The following is a 9,712-nucleotide window of genomic DNA, read 5'->3' on the forward strand; positions in this document are numbered from 1 at the left end:
TATTCTGCTGCTAAAGTGAAGTACCTCTGATACGTACATGGTATGACGAGATCAATTACAAGACAATATTATGAAAAATAGAGACCAGTGTATTAGTTAATTTCACACAGCGCTCCTGTTATACATCTACCTGTGTACACAGATCTATTATAGTTGGTATACACAGTATCGACAGCTTACTACACAGCTTTAATTCAAACGATCACAGAAATGTGCAAAAAGTGTCAAATCGGAAAATATTCAACTTCTGCCAGACTTTGAAGACTCAGACGCAAATTTTCAAGTTGTGAAATACGAAAGGTGAATTTGCGCATGATTTTTGTAAACCATTGTTCGAGGCGGCGCGAAACTACTCTTGCACAAGACTGTTCTGAACCATGGTGAGTCAATTGTATTATGTAATAATCTTTTTTTCTTCGTTGCTCTGCAACCTTACAAACCTTGTGAAAGGAAACCTTATTAAGGAAGTGCTGAATCAACTCACAAGAGTGTGGGGTTAGAGCAACTAACAGCTTCTCTGTTTCCAGGTATATTGATCACGCAAAAATAGAATCTGCACATGTTTCTAGCTAGCTAGCCTTGTGCCTCTACAACAGACTTTAGGACTGCAGTGCGTCTGTTAACATTATCATTGTATTTCCACAACTTCGGGGTCACAGAAATGTCAGGACATCCGACCGACATTACTGGTAGACTTCAATGGTTTCAAAGTCTGCGTGCACTTGAAATGCGGCTCATTGACAATGTGCTGAATACGATACCAAAGCATCGCACTATCATTGATGCCTTTCTTTTTGATATTTTTTTTCCCCAAAAACGTCCCTACTATATGTAGCATAGTAGCATTTTGCCGCTTATTGTATAGAGTGGAGCCAGTCTGACATAATGGACCAAGGGTGGTATTCTGAAATCCTTCCTAGGAAGAAATTTCTTCCTAAGTCAGGATTTTTTCCTAAGTGGTATTCTGAAAATCTTCCTAAGTTTCTTCCTAAGTAGACTTAGGAAGAAACTTAGGAAGGGGGCGGGAATATGCAAATTTCTGACTTTATAGGAAGAAGTTGGTATTCTAGAATGCACTTAGGAAAGAATTTTAGGAAAGTATTTAGGAAAGCTCCACCCCTGTCCTAAGTATGGTTGGGTGTCCATAATACCGGACACCTAACGTTTTTCTATCAATAGAAACGTGAAAAATCTCACAATTGGCCTGAAATTTTACTCACGTGTGGAGAAAATACTCCGTATTCACAAGCGCGCACTGAAAATGCGATCTGAGGTACGCGCTCTTAGATGGCGGCTTCGAACGCGTGGGGTGTCATTTTTTCCGCACTCAGTTGCCCTGCTCATTTCCACCGACCACCCTGAGAATACGTATAAAGGGCACTTAAATGCGTTTTTTCGACAGGCCGCTGTTTTTTTCTAGCCGTCATTTTTTTCCCAATAATATTTGAATATATTTTGAATCCTTCGATATTACTTTTGAAGGACCGTTTGATGAATTTGAATTGATTTTCATAAGGAAACTTTTCATCGTAATTGAAATAAATTAGATGAGTCGGTTTGTTTTTTCACATTCATTTCTCGTTTCTGCATCAACTCGTACGGTCGTAGCGGGCGACAAAATGTTTATGTCATGTGTATGTGTAACGTGTGTGCTCGATCGTACAAGCGGCGGTGACAATTTTGCGGTCAAAATCGTCAAATTTATTACGGAAGGATACTCTACATCTAACAACGAGTCAGCAAAGGTAGGCCTAGTTATAATATATGTAACGTTAGTTACACGATAAACCTTATTCGATTTTGCTAAATTTCGGTAATTTAGAGGGAATACTTAGTTGTTTTCGCCACATTTTACTCGGTAGCGTAGCCAAGTGAATAATCGAACACCGTTGCGCGTAGTCCCATGCGTACATTTTCTTTCTGTACGCGCAATGCCATTATAATGCGCGGCCGGTCGTTATGGACCCGGTCGGTAGGTTGGACACCTACCATACGTTGTTAAGAATAGCAAACTGCAAGCATCGTGATAGGCACGCTTGTCAGTCATTGCGCGCACATGTACTTTGATGCGCGAAATGAGCGTGAGAAAGGGGACATGCCGCGCACTCGTGTATTTGACCCTACGTCACAGTAATATGCGATTGTCATTGGCAGACATTGGTTAGTTCCTTATGATACGGCATTTCGTATTGGCTTAGGAAAGGACGTGGGTGGGGATAAGGATGGCTTAATTTGCATTAAGAAGTGCCTAGGAAGACATTTCAGAATACCAATTTTGTCTTTCCTAGGCACTTCCTAAGTTTAACGAATAGATGTTTCATTGACAACAGGACCGTTTCCCTTATTACCACCGCCAAGGGAGGAGGTTATATTTTCGTTACCGTTGGTTTGTGTGTTCGTTTGTCAGTGTGCAAAATCGCTCAAAAAAATAGTTAACGGAGTTGGATGAAACTTGCAGGAAAGGTTTAGAATGATACAAGTAACAGATGATTAAATTTTGGTAGTGATCCGAGAATTTTGGGGGAATTTATGAAGGATTTTTTATATTTTGGCAGGTAGGGTCAATGAACTTGGGAGTTCAGGCTGCGCGTATTTTAGGTTTTCATGCGCGCACTAAAGTGCGTGCTCTAGTTTCTGCTAGGGCGAGGCGCGCCGCGCAGCTGAGGGTTTATGACGTAACAAAGGCTTCTACACTCAGCAAAAAAAGAAAGTAAACACTTTTTCAAATTTAGATTTCTCATAAAATCTTTGGCTGAAAGCTAATATACTAATGATGCACAGGATAGAGTGTGTTAGTGAAGGTGCGGCGCGCTCGAGAGTATTGACAATGGTGCGACATGCACGAGGCGCAGCCGAGTGCATGTTTGCAACCGTTGTCAATACTCGAGAGTGAGCCGCACCTTCACTAACGCCACGAAATAATCCTGTGCATCATTAGTTTTATAAAATGGGTCGAAAACTAAAAGCATTATTCACGTACCTTTGTGGGTCAATACCAGTCAGCTACATGTAGCACTCGCTCAAAAGTCAAGATGTCCGAAGATGTTCGTCCCAAACATTTACGCACGTCGCACTCGGAAATCCCGCACTACTGTACGTACGTATAAGAGTATACGTACGCCACGTACTGTTATGCACAAGAAAGGCCGCCGGCTGTTGTGGCAGCCCGCGGCCCGAACTAGAACTTGTTTACAGGATTGACAGCGCGTATAGTAGCGCGTGACGCACTTGTAACAACTGATTGAGTGCGCACTGCTAGTGTAAAACATTGTGACGTACGTCAGGCCAGGGAGGTGGAAGAGAGACTCTTCTTAGTGCTTACCTGAAGAAAATAATGCACGCACACGTGACTCATTTCAGCGCTTCCAATTGGCTACATTCTTGAACCCATTTTATAATATACAAATGATGCACAGGATAGAGTGCGTTAGTGTAGGCGTAGTGCACTCGAGGGTATTTACAATTGTGAAACATGCACGAGGCGAAGCCGAGTGCATGTTGCACTACATTGTAAATACCCGAGAGTGAGCTACGCCTACACTAACGCCACGAAATAATCCTGTGCATCATTTGTTTTATAAAATGGGTCGAAAATTCGAAAACTAACATCATTTTTCAGCGTTTTTCACGTACCTTTGTGGGTCAAGACGTCCGAAGATGTTCGTCCCAAACTTTTACGCACGTCGCACTCGCGGAAGTCCCGCACATACAGTATAAGTATAATGGGGGGTTGGGTTTCCGGACACCCGCATGAAAACTTACTTATTTTACATAGAATATGCACCCTTTACCTTAAAGACTTGATATAGACTCCTCATATAGGCCTACTAGACAACATACTCTGAAAACGGCGTGAGAATTAACCTGCTAAATCGTTGGATTTGCTCTTCAAAGTGACTCCATGTACGCGTCCGGTCCCATAACGCTTGGTCTACTGTACTGTACAAAGTGTACGTATAGTACAGGGGATACGTACGTACGCCACATATATGCACAAGGGAAGACAGGCCGGCCGGCCGGCAGCCCGAACTAGAAGTTGTTTACAGGATTGACAGCGCGTACGCGTATGCATGCAATTCATCAAAGGAGCCGCCGCGCGCACAGACGATCGGCAATCTACCATAGGATTACAGGCAGTGCAGTTGTACTGAAGTAAAGGAAGGAGGTGTGTCTCATTTCAGCGCTTCCTATTGGCTACATTCTTGAACCCATTTTATAATGTATTATATACCATATTGAAGGTGATTTAATTGGCTATCAACCTGGTAGGTCGACAAAAAGGGAGACTTTAAGCATGATTGAACACCATTGTTTTTCTCTTCCAGAGCACAAAAGTAAAAATTGCAAAACTGAACAAGTTGTCATTCATGCGTATGTGCTCTTCCATAGAACAATAAGAACAAACAACAAATTTCACCAAAAAAAAAAATGAATTAAGTTGCAAAAATAAACCTTTGATCTCTATGATATATTTAAAGCCCAAAAGACCGATAAAGGCTAAAAATAATGGAGGAAAATAAAGTATCTCATGTCAAATCTAAATTCAAATGAAATAAGAGAAGTAATAATTAACAAAAATGGTAGAAATTTGAGCTTTTTTTCAAATTAGGAAATTGTAAATAATGTTTGGTTCTTGAAATTGTCACATGGAATCTAAATCACTAGATTAAAATAAATAAATAAAGAAATTCTGCTCATTTAGTCATGTTTATGCTTATTATTCCCTATGTCATTTGAAGTTTGACTTGACAGAAAAATTCTTATTTTTCCCCTTTAGTTTCCCACTTTGTTTTTCTTAGAGGTTATAAAGAGATAAAGAGAACAAAAACTTATATTCCTTATTTCATTCATGTCTCTCATTGTGGCCCACTAGTCTTTTGTTGTCAATGTTACCGTGAAGTGCATTTGCAAATGAAAGAGAACAATTTTTAATTTTGTGCCTTGGAGGACAAAAACGAATGTGCTCACTCATGCGTAAAGGTTTCTTTTTAATTAACCTATTAGCTTAACAGCCAATTAAATTAACTTTGATATGGTATATAAAACATTGATTTTCATCAAAATCTTCTATGAAAAATATGATCTCGAAAAAGTGTTTACTTTCTTTTTGTGCTGAGTGTATATTGGGAAATCGGGCGATTTTTCTGCGTGTATACCTATGGGTGGAAATCACTGATCTCTATGGAAGAGCCCAAAGAGCTTTTAAAATAGTGTATCTTTGGGAAGAGCAGGATCATCGGTGGAAAGTAGCTGCTTGGCGGAGGTCTGCGCTCTCAGAGTGCTTTTCTAGAGGTACCTCCGCCAAGGGAGGAGGTTATGTTTTCGTTACCGTTGGTTTGTTTGTTTGTTCGTTAGTTAGTTAGTTAGTTTGTCTGTGTGCAAAATAACTCAAAAAGTAGTGAACGGATTGGGATAAACTTGTAGGAAAGGTTGAGAATGACACAAGTAACAAACGATTAACTTTTGGTAGTGATCCGAAAATTTTTGGGGAATTTATGAAGGATTTTTTATATTTTGGCAGGTAGGGTCAATGAACTTGGGAGTTCAGGCTGCGCGTATTTGAGGTTTGCATGCGCGCACTAAATTCCGTGCTCTAGTTTCTGCTTATAGGTCGAGGCGCGCGGTGCAGCTGAGGGTTTATGACGTAACAAAGGCTTCTACGTTGGGAAATCGGGCGACTTTCAGCACACAATGCTATAAATTTCAGTACGTATGGGTGGAAATCACTGATAGCTCTAATGGAAGAACAAGATTAATGGTGGAAAATGAACTGCATGCTTGGCGGAGGTCCATGCTCTCAGAGTGCTTCTCTACTTGTCTTCTTTTTTTTTGTCCGATGTGTCTCTTCAGACTCAACTGCGCGCCATTAAATAAAAACCAATGATTGGGAGCAGCAAACCTGAAAACATGACAAATTTTGCGGCACAAAATTGGAAATTACTAAAGGGGAAACAATTCATGTGGACACACATGTAACGTTTCTTAATTGGAAGACATAGGTCTACATGTTATCTTCCCGAAATTCTCCTACCCTGTCGTTGGTCGACAACTAATTGCCGCCAAAGATCAGTTGGCCTGATGAAGCGTCCCGGAGAGGACGTGAAACGTCGCTACTCCACAAAAGCACAAGTAAGACCCGTTGACTAGATTTATTGATACAGTTTATGATCTATGTGACCGAGAATATTCACAGTTATGTCGTTTACCGTTTCTGTCCATGTGAAAATGTGGGGGAAATAGATTACAAATCACAGTCAATCTGCCAAAACATTTGCTTTAATTCTTTTGTAAAGTGCGTGCATTTCTCAAATCAATTCCCCAATTTCAAAGATGAAGATAATTGGTGAGTAATTGTCAGTAACTGCGTATATCACCTAGCTTTTCTAAGTGACGATCGAGTTCAAGTTTAGTTAAAAGATTGAAATCGCTTTTAAACCTCTAAAGCAATATAACGTCCATGCAATTCAATTGCTGCTATTTGACAGTATCAAGTACAATTTTGCAAGTCCTATGAAAGTATGATTACACACAAAGAAAAAAAAAATACCAACAAACAACAAGCACCATCCTCATCCCCAGGCCAGACCCCCCCCCCCCCTCCAGACACACACACACACACACACACACACACACACATGCATCGTCGTTGTTGTTGCTGTTGTTTCTTGTTCTTTGGAAATCCCTACAACGATATGCCGTATGTGAGCGAGGGCAATGGTGAATGGTGAAGATAGTGTATCATCGTCCCCGCGCGCGTGGGCCAATTGATATTGTGGGTGTCATTATTGAAGCAGGGAGGTGGAAGCAGTCACCTCCCTGGTGGAAGGAAGCATGAACAGATAAGAGGCTGCGTGCTCAACAGGCTTATTTGCGCTCTGAGTCGGGCCCTTGTGCTTCTAGTGGAGATTACCACACGCAACGACATAATAAAAACGCCAGGTCAATGATCAGAGCAATATGAAAGACGAAATTGCTTCGTCGTACACTGCATTCTAGAAACGGGGCAGGGTATTCTGACACCACTATCGGTAACATCGCCAAGGACAATCCTAATTGGCACATCTCCCCTCTCGACCTCCGTCGCAGTTCTCGACAAGAACAACGCGGGGAAAAGGACGTTACAGGTCGTTGCTCATCCACCAAGCGACAACTAAAATTATATTAGCTTCATGATACGAGTCGGAAATACCCTGCACTTCATTCGATTCCAGAGCGAAAACTTCAAGGTAAGAACTTATAGGTGACACGTTAACGTGCGAAATATGAAGGAACCGCGAAACCAAAGCTTGAAACCGCGGGTTCCAGAAAAAAAATACCAATGTGAATACAATTTGCAATGGAGACAGGACACAAAGTACTGATGATATAACTACTATGAAAGCTGGAACAGCAAGGTCCAAAGGGCAGAAGAAGTAAGAAAAGAGAAAGAAAAAAAAAAGGAAGGAGATGATAATTATGCACCCGACCGCGATCTTGGTGTCGATTTGACCAGATACAATTATGCACGAGCTGAATGTCGAATCGCCTTATATTCAGTTTAAACATCCGATCAAGGTAACTGCGGAAATTTCCTTCACTTATAGAGTTTGGTTGTTGTTTTGTTGTTTCATTATTTGTTTGTTAGGTTGGTGTGTTGTTGTTGTTTGTTTGGTGGGTTTTTTTTTTTTTTTGCCATCGAGTTCAGAAGTATAAAATGACATTTGATGTTTCTTTCTATGTAACCAGATGCGACCTAAAATGAAAATGCAATGTCTGTTATATAATAAAGATATCCGAGAGAAATACCCATAACTTCAAGAAATCATGAGTAAATCCGGTCTAAAAAGAAATGCTATGAAGCCTGCAGTGGTATCCGTATAACCAAGACCACACTACAAGTGGTCTTGCTCAATATGTACTGCTGTAAACTTAGCATTCAATCATAATTCTGATTACTGAATTTAAGATGACCCCTCGAAACAATGCTCAACTTATAACTCTGTACCGGACATATCATTTCATGTGAACTGTACCAATGATTAAGCTGATATTTTGAATATTCACGATGCACTCCTTCGCGGATACTTTAAGTTTGATCATCATAAGTTGAGTAATATTTGCAAAGCCATGTTAACTCGTCAATTTGTATTCATATGATAAAAAATACCATGTCTAAAGCTCACCCTCAAAGTTTGAAAATTTAGAAAACTGTCGATATAGCATTAAAAAGCATTAATAAACAAAATACAGCGTTCGCCTTCTCAAAAATTGGTGTCTGGCGATGTAATTTCGTACTACAACTTGCCTACAACACGTTTATAAACAACTGTCTCAATTAAATCGTATCACAGTGGAGATTGAGTATAATTTGTGTATGTAAATTCCAATGAAACATGGTCAGACTTTGATTCGGTGATATCGTTAAACAGTTGTTCACCCATCGATAACAAAGTTGATCAAAGTCTCATCACTAAAATTTAGCTGATTTTTTTTTTGTCTCCAACAGGATTTGATGGATTCTTGTCAAACCTCAACAAACAAATTGTGTTATGTATCGTAAATCCTTTCACTCATATTTGCAACAATCTGTTTTCATTAGCTCTTTTCCAGAAAGTGCAAAAACAAGTGGCAACTCCTGTGCACAATATAGTGGTGATCCAAACTGAGTTATATACAAGCTCGTCTGATTTCCCGTGCCTCCCACTCTTTCGAAAGTACCGGTTACTGCTGAGACCGCTCAGTTTTCGATCATAGATTCCTTTCTGTAAATACGAGCACTTGTGCTCCTTTCTAATTAGATTCTTGTCCCAGACACTCGACTAAACCAGGGAGGTGAGCCTCCCTGACTAAACTTCAACAAATCAGTGCTCTAGGACTTCATTCTCTCATGGAAGAGAAATGCTATTCACTCATTACCCGTTGTATACACATACTTTTCAAAAGCCTTTTGACGCATTCAGTCAGAATAATCACTTCACCATGCTCCATGGTCCATGGCTTCACAAGCTCAAAGGGGTACAGAGTTTTTAGGTCGTGCCGTGTAATGGTTCACAAGGTACTTACGTAATCGCAAATAACTTGGTTATAGCAAAGAGGTTCAAGAGATGGAGTTACAACTGACTATGATTATTCAATCAGCTGTCAGTTTTCTATGGATGGACAAAAGAATTCCAAAGGTGCATTTGTGCCTTTGATGTTCGATGCTTGAAGCCGCCATCTTTCTGAGCAATCTGAAGATTCATTTTTAACGCTAACGTAATATCGGGTATATGCTGCTCGTTTATATATTAAATGCAATGAAATTTCACCTAATGAAAAAGCATATAAAACAAAAGTCAATTCCGTTCGAAAATATGCGCAAAAGTGTAAATCTGAGCTGTATTTTGTGAAAGTGTTTGAAATTTTACCCTCATGGAAAGCCGGTTTTATCACTTTTCTTTCCGCCAAATGAAACTAATGTGTATATCATCTTGAAGTATAGTTCTTTATAAATTAATATGTTAGCGTACAGACACGTACAGTCGAGTAATTTTGATATATATTTCAGCAATATTTGAGCAATTTCTATTCGCGCACCCCCGTGCCTTTACCATTGTCTACCGCCCATCGTTTGTAAGTAGGGATAGCGAAAAGTAATTACCATCATAAAGACATATCTTCTGTAGAGAGTGGCTGGTCATTGTGCAATGAGAACTGAATTTATTGTCTTCCTGCCTGTACTAGGGCAGATGCA

Source organism: Diadema antillarum, unplaced genomic scaffold (assembly GCF_040938485.1).
Source record: "Diadema antillarum isolate AM-2024a unplaced genomic scaffold, OU_Dant_1.0 seq00001316_RagTag, whole genome shotgun sequence".
NCBI classification, from domain to species: domain Eukaryota; kingdom Metazoa; phylum Echinodermata; class Echinoidea; order Diadematoida; family Diadematidae; genus Diadema; species Diadema antillarum.